The sequence below is a fragment of the Lontra canadensis genome, unplaced genomic scaffold (genome assembly GCF_010015895.1).
Source record: "Lontra canadensis isolate GAN:19392208 unplaced genomic scaffold, GSC_riverotter_1.0 scaffold80, whole genome shotgun sequence".
Lineage (NCBI taxonomy): Eukaryota > Metazoa > Chordata > Mammalia > Carnivora > Mustelidae > Lontra > Lontra canadensis.
The window spans coordinates 5,516,608-5,532,120 of record NW_022631074.1 but is presented as its reverse complement, the minus strand read 5'-3'; positions in this window follow the sequence as shown (position 1 = coordinate 5,532,120).

The window sequence follows — 15,513 nt, the reverse complement described above, 5'->3', positions numbered from 1 at the left end:
GTAGAAGGTACGAAAGCTTGTATGCGCATTTCCCTATGAGGATGCACATATATTTTCCAAAAACATCCACCAACCTTACATTTTACCAACTTAACTCTAGTGCAATATGATTCATATTTCTTCTATGTATCCCATTAGAATGAGATTGTAAGGCCAGTTTTCCTTTTAATAATTTTTTTCTCTCAAATGTATTTGTATTGTCTTTGGGGATTTATGGGGCAAAGGAAGAATCATACGTTTAGCCTGATTTTCTAACTCATCAGATGCTGCTTTATAATACAATCTTATATTTTGGGGGAGTAAACTGTAAGATAGCCAATTAGATTTGCATACTAGAAAGTAAAGGACAATGGCAAACATGTACAAGTAACCTAGAAATTCATGGCATAGAATTGTGTAATGGGAATTAAACTATACATTTGCTTTCTAGGCCAGGAAATTCAGCTTTATGCCAGATGAGGAAAATTGTTTAGATCCCTAAAGTTCTTTGCTAAGAGTTAGAGAAATGGACCTAGTGCATCCTTCATTAAGATATCAGAAAAGAAAAATCTGGGAGGGTTTTAGTGTCAGCATGGAATCCTCCGTTAATTCAGGTTTTTTAATCAGGTAAAAGTTAATTCCTCAAACTGCAGAAACAAACATAGACACAATTAAGGACAGGTTCCTTTTTATTCTTCAGTGTGTTTCTCCATAAAAGAAGGGAAGAATGGATCTTGTCATTCAATAGAATAGTGATTCTCATGATATATGATGCTTTTCATTATCACCTATCCCCTGAGGTTAAATCTGCATAGGTTCATTAACTAAAAAGTCTTTGTTTAATATTTTTTATTCTATGTCTCACAGTCAAATTATTATTTCCCATATCAATATGTAGTTGAAAGTCACAGCTGTCCATGAAATGTACAACAGTTCTGGTATAAAATAAAAATTAATAATCCCAGATTGATAGAATCAATTATAATATGGGTTAGATTTTATTTTTGCCTTGTGTGTTTCTTAATTCTTTCCCTCTTTTTACAGATGAAGTGACTGCAACCAATCTTATTGTTTTAGTAATTTATGAGAAAGGCAAGCCATGATAGCACAAAGAGAGCTATTGCCTCACTGCCACTTCCCCAACCTAACCATATAACCATGTTTGCCCAAGCCATTGCAAATAGAAAAGCTCTGTCTCATAATGATGGCGTTACTGTATTACCACTCTGTCAAGACATGTCTTTGTCTTCCCTGCCAAACAAATAATTAAGGCCTAGGATTTTCCTGTATAGAAATTCTAGAGCCACAGCTGGGAGGGAGTCGAAGTCTTTTTCATTTTAATCACTTAATATAGTCACTTAATAGCTTATTATTAGATTTTCTTTTGAAAACTATTGCTGTACATTATATAGTATGAAACTTGTAAATAGTTTTATTAAAAAAATAACTAAATATTCAAGTTCTAATTGTGTCACCTATAATTTTGTAGTATCATTTTTTTTCTTTCTAATACCAACTTACCATTTTGTGATTTTGTGAAACAAGCACCTTTACCAAATATATTTAGAATTTTATCACAAAGTCTTCTGAGAAAAATTGATTCAGGGTAAAAAGAAAAGAGGAAAGCATACCATACAATATAATACTAACTTACATTGTGTGTTGCTTTAACCCAATGTCTGTGGTCTATAAAGTATACTTTTAATTAAATATTGAGCAATGGACCCATGAAAACTTGCAAAACTGTTTTAGAATTAGACATAGAGAGGGGTCAGATAGGTTAATTCTGTTATAATCCTTATGAATGAAGTCAGATCATTATATTAATGATATCCTTCCCTTTTTATAAAATTAAAAAATTCTCAAGTATTTTATATTTATAACTGTGTTTTCAAAGCAATAAATAATTTTTATTTAAATTTTTTCCTATATTGATTTGTATAAGCTTTATTTTTTTTAAAGATTTTATTTATTTATTTGACAGAGAGATCACAAGCAGGCAGAGAGGCAGGCAGAGAGAGAGGAGGAAGCAGGCTCCCTGCTGAGCAGAGAGCCCGATGCGGGGCTCGATCCCAGGACTCTGAAATCATGACCTGAGCCAAAGGCAGCAGCTTAACACACTGAGCCACCCAGGCGCCCCTGTATAAACTTTATTTTAAAAGTACTTTATTGTTCTTATCATTGTTATTATTATTTATTGAAAAATGATGAACATACAGTGTTATGTTAGAGAAAGTACTTTTGATAACAGAATGTGTCAAGGAATTTTATTTGCCTGTAGTGAATCTTTCAGACTGTGTATCAGAAAAATTTAGTAAATTCTTGACATTTTCCAACTGAACTAGAAATAGCTTGTCAACTATAGTTTTATCAACATTTTTTTGTGAATATAAACATGATTGATATTTAAACCAGAAGAGTGTGATCATTTTTTAGTTTAGATAGAAATAAGCCTCTTCATGATGATTGGAGACACTTGGAAAAGTTCCTCTTCCACCCCAACTCCAAAAAAGGGGCGAAATTGGTGAAACCTCTTGCATAATGATCATTGAAAGAAAATGCTTGTTGGTATATACCATAATTGTTTTCATTACAGAACTTACCTAGGGAGAGGTCCTATAGAAGACTGCCAACTTTCTGTATTTACTGGTGATAATGATAATATAAATAATAGTGATATAAATAATAGTAATTATTTCTTGAATTTTCAGTGTGCTAAGTATTACATTCAGTGCTACTACAAGCACTGTCCCATTATTGTCCCAACAAATACTAAGAATAACCCTATAAACTAGGTACTGCTAGCATTTCTGCAGCAGTGAGGGGAAACTAGACCTTCAAAGTTAAATATTTTATCTCAACCACCCTGACAGAATGTCTCATGGCCAGGACTTAAATCCAAATGGCTCTGTCTCAGGATGTGCTTTCTCTCTACCCCCATCATTTTTTTTTTTCTTTTCTGCAAAGATAACATTTTCGGAAGTGAAGATTAGCCAAATCCAAAGATATTTTTATGAGATTAATATTCTAATATGCATCTTTATCTCTATTCATGTTCTTTCCCACAGAAATTTTATGAGCAACTGTAATTTGGCTGAGTTGAAGATGACATTTAGCTTCCTGAGTTTTATACACCATCACCCTCTGGAGTCTCCATTCTCCAGGCACACCAGATTTTGTATTTTTAGTTAATATTGAAAGAATCTTATATTTATTGTTGAACGTTGGTCCTAGCCCAAGGACATAAAAATGGAAACTTCAACGTGGAATTTTATAAAGTCTTGTGAGAATGAACTTGAACTTATTTACAGTTAGGATTTGGGCATATTCAAAGTCTCTTGATGGACTGAAAACCCTCATATGGGGTCAGAGAATGGAAAAGAAAATTGGGGTCTTGAAACAAACAAGCCAAAACAAACACATGAACAAGTTAGCTGGAGTAAGTGAAACTGAACATGACAGTTGCTCTAATTCAGTAAACACGAAGAGAAACAGAAAATCTATATCTTTTTAAACATCTCACAAAGTCACTCTGACTCACAACCAAAGTTAGGAACCACTGGCATAAAAGAAATGTGTGTTCATAAAGTGTGCAAGAGCTCTGCTATGATAAAACCTTTTGAAAGAGCTTGTCCCAGGAGGCATAAGAGGTTTCTCTGTTGACCTGTTTTAAAGAAAGAGCATGTAGATGAACAGCCTAGAAAAGGTCTGCAGCTACAAAGAGGAAGCTGATGGACCCAAGGACTTGGTAGCAGTGAAGGCAGAAAACCAACAGTTTCTATGGCCCAGAAAAACAGTGAAGGCAATGCTAGAAAGCTGTCTCTATCCAAAGGTGAAGGACCCTCACCATCTTGTTTATTAATTATGCTTAATATCTAGAATCATATTTTACTCATAGGAGATGCTCAATCAGTAATTGTTACATAAATGAGCAAATAACACTAGGGCCAAAGACTTGGAATGTTCCAAGCATCACAAAATATCAAGTGATAACCAAGCAACATTTATTTATTAACACATGCATGTCTCTCCAGATACTCAGATGATTGATGAAGGAGATACAAAGGAAAAAAATTAGATTTTTTTGTTTGTTAATCATGTAAGTGAAAGCTTAGGGTTTGAGATTTATAACACAGTGCATTTAAAATATCATATATGTATATTCAGAGATGTGACAAGGGGACAGTTTGAGTTCAAATAGAGCTTTTTGATATGTATTTCTTCCTTTCTCTGAGATCTGGTCTAAACCACCTGGCAGATGGGAACTCTAGACAATTGTAGTTAATGGCTAGATCTGTCTTCACCTACTTGGTTAATTCAGCTTAAACCCAAGATTATTAAAATTCATATGTTTCTGAAATATGGTCTCAATTGACTGGTTCCTTAGAGAAATATATATTTGCCAGTGTAATCACAAAGGCCCAAATTCCTGGTAAGCACTTAATATTACCTGTTTCAATAAGGATGAAGCAGCTGCTCTGACTCCATTCATCTTTAGCAGCTCAAACTAATGGAAGTAAAAGGTAAGAAGCTCCAATCCAAGTTATACTTGCATATACTTCTGTATGTATTATACTTAATATTATATATGCAACTATACATATATAATATACTTATATATATATACTTAATACATTTATTAAGTATAATCTACCTAATAAATAGGCAAAATATCAGGGACTGTCTCACTTCTACTCTGAGAAAAATTACATCATTTCATTTATTTCAAACCAAGTAAGATCTGGTTATTGTTTCCCCACTAGTCTGCAGGTAAAGCTTTTTCTTTTTATTTTTAATTTGACAGAAAGAGACACACAGAGAGACAGAGAGAGGGAACACAATCAAGGGGAGTGGGAGAGGGAGAAGCAGGCTTCCTGCTGAGCAGGGAGCTGGATGCGGGGCTCAATCCCAGGACCCTAGGATCAGGACCTGGAGCAAAGGCAGATGATTAATGATTGAGCCACCTAGCTGCCTATGTAGGTAAAGCTTCTTAATAAAAGTTTGCAAATTCTTCATTTTGAAATTGGACTTCCTGCTTTTTTTAAACATATGCCTTAATTAGTTGGAGACTTTAGAAAGGTTCTCTCATCACCACCGTATATGGTATTTAAATTGTTAATCAATGCAAAAATATAGACCTCATAGTTTTTTTATTTCCTTCGCTTTTGGTTTGTTTTATTAGATGTGACTGCTTTTACAATACCTCACTGTAATTAGTACCAGACAGTGCATTGTCTAGAATTAATACATAAAGTCTACAAGGTAATTCTAGTACAGTATTTAAAATTAAAAATGAAAAAAAAATTAAACACAACATCTGAGAAAGAGGTATGTTTGGATCTGTGATTGACAGCTTTTCTGATCTGAATTAAACAAATTGTTTTGCTTTAAATGTAAAAACAAATATCAAAATATAAATTTCTTCTATTTTAAAAATATTTGTGTATATTGTATCACAGACATTTCTTCTCATCTTTCAGATATTCCTCATACTATACAAGACGTTTTTACCAAGTGAAACCCAGGTATCCCAGGTGAAAATTTAAGTCTAGTCCCATTTTTTCAACATGGAATTACACAAATACAGAAATTTTAGTTCTACCTAATACGGTTTAACTGTCATATTGAAGAAAGGAGACAGGTGCTAGAATCAGTTATTCAAAGTATAAAAGCATTATCAAGCACTTAAGCTCATCTAAAAGAAAACTTTTTATTTGATTTTAAGTCAATACAATGATTGCTTTAACAAAAATAATGTAGTCCAAAAGATGGTGATCTCTTTTTGATTTGGGTGATGTTCCTCATTTGTTTTTTGTTTTTTTTTTAAGATTTTATTTATTTATTTGACACAGAGAGAGAGAGTGAGAGAGGGAACACAGGTAGGGGGAATGGCAGGGGGAGTAGCAGACTCCCTGCTGAGCAGGGAGCCCAGGACCCTGGGATCATGACCTGAGCCAAAGGCAGATGCTTAACAACTGAGCCGCCCTCAGTTGAGGCACCCCCTCATTTGTTTTAATGTCTAGGGGTTATCATTCATATTTGAAAGTTTTTGAGTGTAACACTTGCCTTATAAAGCCAATTTTTAGAAATGATTAACAGGATTTGACATGAAAATAAATCCAAATTAGAAAATCATACTTTCAAAATGTTAGAAAAAGCTATGGAAAAGGGACAGTTTTTTTTTTTTTTTTTTAATGAATCATGTGGGATTATCTTTGTATTTAGAAAAAAGTGAAATTAGATCTCTCCCTCACACTAGTCATAAAACTGAAAAAATAAATTTCAGGTGGATTAAAACCTTCAATGTAAAAGCCAAAAGTATTAGAATGAAATATTTAATATATTTATGAATACTTAAAATTCTGCTAAAATACCATTAGTCCAGCAAGTCCATAAGCTTCTCTGTGTGGTATGATTTGATTAATTCTGATTACATTTAGTAAAATCTTTAACACCATTGCAATCGTAAATATTTATTTAATAAAGTCAGGGAGGGGTTGAGTGCTGAGCAAGATGTAGTCTTCTTTTAAATTATCTGTTATTATTAAAGGAGTGCATTAGCAGGTGTGAACAAGGAAAATAAGGCAAAAAAGATGTACCTCAAACTGATTCTTTCCTTATTGTCATGTTCTGAACTGACAGAAATGATTCCAAATGGTTGTTGATCAGCAATTCAAAAATATATTCTATGAAGTTATTTTGAGTATATCTGTTTTGTGATAATGTAAGATATTAAAATAATATAACCTCCGCTAGTGAACTTGAAGGTAGAAATCATTTGGCAATCTAGAGACAAAAATGTTCCAAGGCTAGATGCTGGAAACAAGGCCAGTGTGGATGTGGGTTCCCATGTGGTATGAGCTGACAGGCACTACACAGCTCTCCTTGCCAACACTGATTCCCCATTGACATGTCCGTCAGTTGAGAGAAAATGTTATTGGTATGAAAGTTGGAGCTGTGGGAGAAAAGGCATAGAAATTTAGAGACAAAAGCAGTGAGTGTCTGAAAGATCAGTGTTAAGACAGGTGCTGAATCCATAATTTGTTTTGTTTTGTTTTGTTTTGTTTCATCTTTTTTTAAGGTCACCTAGGAGAAGAAGAAAAACAATTAACATACTGAAAAGAAAATAAATCACTATATCAATTATGTAATTTATGGAAAATTCTGGGAACTTGGTGACCTATGGGAATCTTCCTTCATTTTACTCCCAAATACAATGAGTTCTCCTTTCCTGACAACAGGAAGCAAGTGAGACTAAGACTTTTCTCCCTTGAGGAATAGGCAGCGTGAATAGGAGCTCCAGGGGAGATGCGGGATCTCTGCAGAGACGTAGATACTATTGGAGGCAAGGTCAGTATCAGTGCCTTGTAAGTGTGCTGGGTTTCTTTGGCCTGTAAATGGCCATTCAGGAGCTAAAGGGGTGAAGCAAATTGCCTCTCACCCTATATCTGGGCAAGTGCAAGCAATAAGTCTCCTTAAGGCCCTGCATTCGTGTTGTTGTAAACTGCCTTTTTCTGGGTCACTATGTACATCTATCACTTATAATACAGAATACACTCATTGGAGTACCAACAACTAGCTTTGGTGACATGACAAGAAAAATTGGCTTTCCCTCTGAAGCGTTCAGATGCCAAAGAAAAACATTCAGTGTGAAAAAACAGAATGCATGTTCAGCAGATAGAAATGAGGGTAGGAGTGACAGGTAGGAATCTGAATAAGAAAAATATATATGAGTTCTTAGGAAATTGAGGTGAAGTCCAAAGCAGACTCCCAAGGCTAAACAACAAAACAAACAACAAACCTGTTCCTGATCAAATAAACCAGTAGCTCGATGGAAGGAAAGAATAGTAAATATTCAAGCCCAAATTAGTGGTTGGAAATGCAAGAATCAGCTCAGATTTTCAAGAGTATAAGTTCAAAATCATGAAGAAAAGATCAGAAGTTGGAGAATATAGTCAAGTGGAATTGTATGAAAATAGAAACTTTATAAAGTGAACTACAAACTGATGCTGGAAAAATAAAAGTTTAGCGATAGAAGACAAATTTCTTGAAGCGAAGAGCTAAATAAAGACATACCACAGATAAAGCTCTGTGAGTTCAAGGTCATACTGATAAAAAAAAGCACACAAAATCAGTCATTTCCTGACAAAATCTCTGAACCCTAAGAATCCAAAAAGAAAAAAAAAAAAAAAAAAAGAGCAGAAAGAACAAGGTCCCTACAGAGGGAAAAAGAATATGTTGTCATCAGACTTATCTGCAACCTTGACTCTAGAAACAAGTATAGCATCTATACAATGCTGAAGCTGAAGACACCAGTACAAAAATAGTGCACTCAGCTAAGTTATCATTTGGCAGATTTATTTAATAATAATCAGAAATCCAGAGAGTTTATTACCCACGGTGATCTTTTGAGGAAAAGACTCAAGAAAAGCCTGTGTCATTTAGAGTTCTTATTATCAATAACAAAATATATTCCGAATTCAGAAAAATTCCGAAAGCAGAAAAATAATTTGTTAAAGGGAATTAGACAGATCACAGAATTTCTAGGAAGTCCAGATTGTCAGGATTAAATATAATATACTATGTCTGGATTACCCTAGAAAAAAGATTATAGGAGAAGTCCCATTCTCCATCCTGTCAATTGTGTCTAGAAATGAATAGAAATGCCTGCATTAACATGTAATAGTGAGGAAGGTTACCTAAGAAGGAAAGAGAGAATGGGAATAAAATGTAAAAGTGGATGGCTATATTTCACTCTATAAACTTAGATAATATTAGAATATTTTACAATCAAAATATTTTCAAATATTGTATTATAAAAATTTAAGATAGAAGAGAATTTTCTATTCATAGTTTCAAAAAAAGGAAATTAAAGATAAAAACCACTGCAAAGTTTGACACTTGTTTTGCCTTTTGAGATTCACAGCTTTTATTTCAATTAAAGAGTAGAATTCTAAGTGAGGTATTCAGCGTGGCCTAATAAAACAAGACCCTACCAGGTAGATTTGATCAGTGTGAATTAAAACATTTCATATACTTGAAAGATAAGAAATTAAATGTGATGTGGGCATAGCTTGACTCTTTTTTTACTTAGTCAGATCTAAATAAAGGACTGACATTGTCTTAATGGAAAATACATCCACCCGTATACCAAGGTCATCACAGCTTAATTGCCTCAGATTTCAATCAGTGATTTATCAAATATGAATATCCTTTGGGATTAAATATATAAAAGCCTGAGCTCCATGTGTGTAAACTATATTTTGTGATTTGTATAGCAAAATATATCACCAGCGACCTTGTAAAATGCATGCGTACCCATGAAGGCAAGAACCAAAATGCATTGCTCATTGTGCAGAACTGATAGAGATAATGAATAAAAAGTAGCAGAAATGTGAATGCAATGCATTGTAGAATTAATTCAATGATTTGTCAGTTCTTAGTTTTGCTAATCTTTCAATAAAAATGTTCATAAAAGTGCAATGTTATTTTTTAGTAAATTTTTTTAAAAAGCCTTTAAAATTCTATGAAATGACAATATCAGCTTCCTTTATTGATGGACAAAGTAGGTCATCTTAGAGGTGAACTTGTTTATTCAGGAAAGAGTGGTTGGAATGTCCCCTACATATTTGCATGTATAAATATAAACCAAGTAGGAAGACACTGTATCTGGAGAATTGTGAAGTAAGTACTCAAATCTCTCCCAAAGTTGTTTGGAGTGTAGTGATGATCTAGAGGTAGAAAATGGGCATATTTGAATTGGGCCAAAAATATCTTCTGAAAGGAAAGGGATTGAGACCATAACCACTTTTTTTTGAAGTTTAATATTATTAATACTTTTCTGATGGAATGCCATGTACCTAACTGATGTTGACTACAAAGAAATGTTTTTTTTTTAATTCACCAGGAGAAAGAGAGACTTTTTATTGCTAACTTAAACTCACCCTCAGGACTGATGTTTTAAATGGAAGGTCCAGTTCCAGAATATACATGGCTAGGGTTGGCAGTCCTTTCTAGAATTAAATTCACTGGTATGAGGGTATGAGCTGTGCCTTTGAGGATAAACTGAATAGGCTCTAACGTTGGAATCCAATACCAAGATTGGTGGAAGGGTCTGGTTCACCAAAGAAGGGACCCTTGCAATGAAGAAATATTCATTAGAATATGTGGGAGTAGTGTCCAGTTGCAACATCATATATAATGAGACCAAAAGCACAAGTGCCAGTGTTTGGTCAGTTTGGGCTGCTGTAACAAAATACCATCTATGTGATGGCTTAAACGATAGAAATGTATTTTCTCACAGTTGATCTCACACCTGAGATCAAGGTGAAGGTACAATTGGGTTTTGGTAAGAGCCCTCTTCCTGGCTTGCAGTTGGCCACTTTCTTGCGGATGGCTGGTTTCTTTCTGTGTCTCCACATGGCAGAGAAAGAAAGACTACAAAGCTCTCTGGTATCTCCTTAAAAGGGCACTAATTCCATTATGAAGGAAGGCCCCACCCTCATCAAGATATAATTATTTCCCAAAGGCGCCCTCTCCAAATGCCATCATACTGGGAGTTAGTGCCTCAACATATGAATTTTGGGAGAAACTCAATTCAGTCTATAACAACTAGCAACCTACCGAATTTTGCCTGTCTTTCCATCTATACCTTGCAATAAGCATATCCTTTATATGAATAAACCCCTGGATTTAATGGAATGATGGAGTATTAGAGAGATTTTAGTCTTCTGACTAATCAGAAGGGTGAGTTTTCTAGAAATTAACTGGAATTAAAAGAAGTGTAAACAACCTTTTGACATTTCCAGAATGTCTGGAAATGTGAAAGTTTTATGGATTCACCTCCCAACAAAACAACAATAAATGGAGATGAATTATAAAACAACAACCAATTAAAATCTCTGGAATTTTTTCCAAAACCAAACAGTGCATGAAGACACTTTATTCAAGAAAGCTACTAACTTAGGTAAGAAGGAGAGTCTGTAGCATTTAAAAAAAGACTTTCTCCCTCCCTCCCAAAGCCTCAGCTCAGCAAGACAAAAGCTGCATTCCTATTGTGTGTGGCCCAGAAGTTGAGGAATTCTGTACTCTAAGCTCCTAGTCAGGAGCTAAGGCATCTCCACAGAAGGGACCTATATGTCATGCACTCTCCAGCTCCATGCTGCAGAAGCTAATTTGAGGAGAGGGCAGCCAGGAGGTTGGGTTTCCTTTCTTAACCCAGCCATAACTTGGTAGTAACAGAGGCTGTAACCCAGGCAAAGCAGGTCAAGATGAATGGAACTTCTATTACTTTCATCCCAGTTTCACACAGGGCGAAGTTTCTATGCCAGAAAAAGCAAGCCAATTTTTGTCAATGAGACAATTTTTGTATGAGAAAAAAATGAAACTTCTAATGTGTTTAACCACTAAGATTTTATAAATTTTTATGACAACATATTTTATCCCAACCTGACTACCACAGGCAGTGTTACAGGAAGTATAAATACAAGAAAGTCTGGATTTTAAAAATTTAAAATTCCAATGTAGTTTATTGGGGATGTAGTTTAAGCATGTTTGAGTAATTCCATATTTAAAATTTAATAAAGGGCATTTTACTTATTTTTTTAAATGTTCTTTATTAATTTTTTCATTTTTTCTCATATAAAAATTGACAAGAGAGACAAAGTCTTCTTTTAATTTTTTAAAATTATTTTATTTTACTTATTTGACAGAGACAGAGAAGGAAAGAGCACAAGCAGGTAGAGCTTTAGGCAGAGGGAGAGGGAAAAGCAGGCTCCCTGATATGGGGCTAGATCCCAGGACCCTGGGATCATGACCTGAGCTGAAGACATAAGCTTAACCAACTGAGCCACCCAGGTGCCCCTGGAAGTCTTCTTCTAAGCCATGATTTCAGCATCTATGTGGCTCCCATGTCAAAGACAGAGAGAGATGGAAGACTTACACTGTGGCATAAATGCCTTGGCCAAGAAGTGACAAATGTAAATTTTGCTAATGGCCATTTAAAAAATAAATAATTCTCAACACTGTTGATTTAAATTATGATAATGGTGGTAAGTTAGTCAGTAAAACTATAAGTAATATGTGGTGCACTTTTACTGGGAAACTTGAAAGAAAGTATAATAAAAAGTTGTGGTTAAGATGTAGGGAAAACCACAGGGTGCCATGTCTATCTCTAATAATGAAGGGGCAAGGACATGAGACAGTTACTATAAACTAAGGAGAGAATTGCCGGGAAATTGTTGCCAAAATTGTGCTGTTAAAATTAATCACGGAATAAAGATGGGCTACGAAAATGTTCCAGATAAAGAACTGGGGTAATAAGTGTAAGGACCTCTTTAGCCAGAAGCTTCCATTAAGGTTAAACAGTAACGTTGTTTAACCCTTAAACTATCCCTGCTCCCCTTCCCCCAGGGGACTTACTTAAAAACAAGTCCTGGAAACCAGCCCCAGGTAACAAAGCCCAGATACTAGGTGGGTCAGGCCAGGTGGAGACATCCGATCAGTGGGGGGTTGCATACTGTCTCCCTAGCTACCAAGGAGTATGGGCCCCACCCTTTGGGAGCCTTTTGGGTGCCAATTTTAACCAAGGTGATAGGCTAGGTCAAATGTCTACTATAGGGTAAATTATAATTCAATTGGTCACCTAGCATCACTGTGCAGCTTTCTCTGTGTGTTACAATTTCATTGGCCATCTGTGCGTGGCCAGGCCCAACCACATGGCCTTTGCCCTTAGAAGCTAGTCTGTGAAACAGAGAAGTGTCGCCCTCTCTTGTAAGAGGTGCATCCCCGAATGTTCGGTCTGATTCTTGATGCTTGGCGTGGAATAAAGCTTTGCTTGACCTTCGCTTTATATCAGTCTTGCTCCTTTAATCACAGACCCATTTTTGGGGGGACCTAACATAAGCACCCTGAAAGCCCTCTCTTCCCTTCTTCAAATATCCCGCCACTGTCATTCATTGACAAAATCCAAATAAAAGTCCAAGGTCAAGGGAAATTTTTGTGGTGGTCTGTACGGGTCATTCTCTGTGGATGCAGAGCAGGGTACAGAAAGGTGAGCATGGGTCTGAAGAAGCACAGGGAAAAGCTCCATCTAATGAAGCTTTTCTAACTAAAATTTCACTGTCACAGGGGTTGTATGACATTGCAAGAAAAAAAAAATCACCTGTTACGGTGACTCAATCTTTAGCTTGAATCAGAATCAGCTAGAGGACTAAAACAAGATTAGTAGGCTTCTGTCCAGAGCTGTTATCAGCAATGGGGCCCATGAATATGCATTTCTATGCTATTGGGCCCATACCTGGAGAACCACTGAACTATAGAACCAGAATAGCCAACTTCTAAATCCTTGCTCTGCTTTTTAGTAGCTTGGAACCATGACTAATCTCCCAACTTCGCTGATGTTCAGAGATTTACCTATTCATATATTAAAACTCATTAACTGTTAAATAATTTTTCAATTTTTTGAAGAGAATGTTTGTGTTTATCTGGAATGACTTTATAGACATTATGAGAAATTTCATGAGAAAATCCCTACTACATTGTTTGGTACTTGAAAAATATGAATATACAGTACTTGTATTCATTCTAATATGTTTTCAGTAAATAATTAAATTAATTCAACCAGAAATAATTTAAAGCCAGTGAAAATCTATAGAAAGCTATAACATTTAACATGCTAAAATAATGATAAATATATAACTTTATTAATTAGTCTTGATTACATTATTTGTGTATACAATCCTTACCTAAGGTAGCAAATCTATACATAATAGCTATATCCTATTTTGTGCTCATTGACTCTATGAATACACTGCAGCCGTATTTTCATTACCTCTTAATAAATGACTCTCATGCTTTATTTGAAGGCAAATGGTAAATGAAATTAATAGTAGTTTGCTCTGTGTGGTAAATGAAATTAATAGTAGTTTGCTCTGTGTAATAGGCAATAATGGATCACCTTCTGTAATAAGCCAGTAATGTTTCACTTATATTGTACCCTCTGGGAAATTAGATGTCCAGGATAAGTAAAACTTTCCAGAGAATTAATACTTAATCTTTGAAATAAAATATTTACTCATCATTGCTTTGTAAAACACTCTGAGACAAATAATTTCTTAACTTTTAATTTTTTTATTTCGATTTTTCAAGATGATTAAGTCACATTATGAACTGTGGTGCTGTAGCATGCTCTAATACCATGACACATGCAGAAGCCTTTGAGACAAAATATATGATATTCCCCTTATCCATTTCCCATGGCTTATTTTGCTATTCTACCTCCTTTATCCAACAACAGAGCAAATCTGGAATATGTAATGCTGTTTTCACTCAAAGGGGGCCAACTTCTTTCTTTCTTCATGTTTGCAGTTCTTCTTGTATGCAGTCCTTCCTAAAATCCTAAGGTCGCTTTCTGCAGCAGTTAATATGTGCCCATTCACCCATCACTCCCCTCTGTAGGTTCTAGTTTATCCTCTCCAACCAGGAAACCAAGAGCTTGTTTTAAAGTGAATTAAACATATTCTGTATCCCAGATGAGGTATAGGGCTGAGGGCTAAGAATATTAATTTGGCAGAGATAACCTATTTACTTACAAATCTAAGATTTTTCCCAGATGATATTGCCCCAAGTGAGGACTGCCACATAAGAGACGTACATTTTTATTATATGATTTGATTACATTGTTTATGATTATTTCATAGTTGTCTATTAACTATTATTTACTTAAATATTAGAACATTTAAATTAGCACAGCAACTATTTCTGGTTTCCCACATTTATTTCTTCCTGTCTTTAAATATGTGTATGTAAGTCCCAAATAATGAGAGACTCTGGCTCTCTTGTGTTTGTTTTTTTTTTTTTTTTTTTTGCCACACACATCCAGTTTCTAAAATGGTAGTTCTCAACACTGGATACTGGATGGAATTTGACAGATGTCACTTGGCTGCCGTTTATAATCACTTGCTTTCTGAGCCCAGATATTTTGATATAATGAGTCCAGGTAGGGGCCTGGTCCTCAGTGGTTTTTGAATGTTCTCAGCTGCTTTGATGTGCAGTCATGATTGAGAATGAGTTACCTAGACTAATGCCTGATACAAAGTAGATGTTCAATAAATATTTGTGAATAAATGAATAAATACATAAATATTTATTGAATACCCTTTAAACGTCGGCTCTATGACAGCATGAGTGAAACATTGGTATAAAAGTCACTACTGTTAGAAACACCTGGGTGGCTCAGTCAGTTAGGCGACTGCCTTTGGCTCAGATCATGATCCTGGAGTCCTAGGATCAGGTCCTGCAACTGGCTCCCTGCTCAGCAGGGCGTCTGCTTCTATCTCTGACCCTTCCCCTTCTCTCACGCACTCTCTCTCTCATTCTCTCTCAAATAAATAAATACAATCTTTTTTTTTTTTAAAGGTCACTACCTTTAAGACACTCCTGATGATGTAGAGGTAGTTGTACTGCAATATCATAATCACCTTCATTCATGGATAATGTGGCATGGACTCAGTAGTAATCATCCATTCACCAATA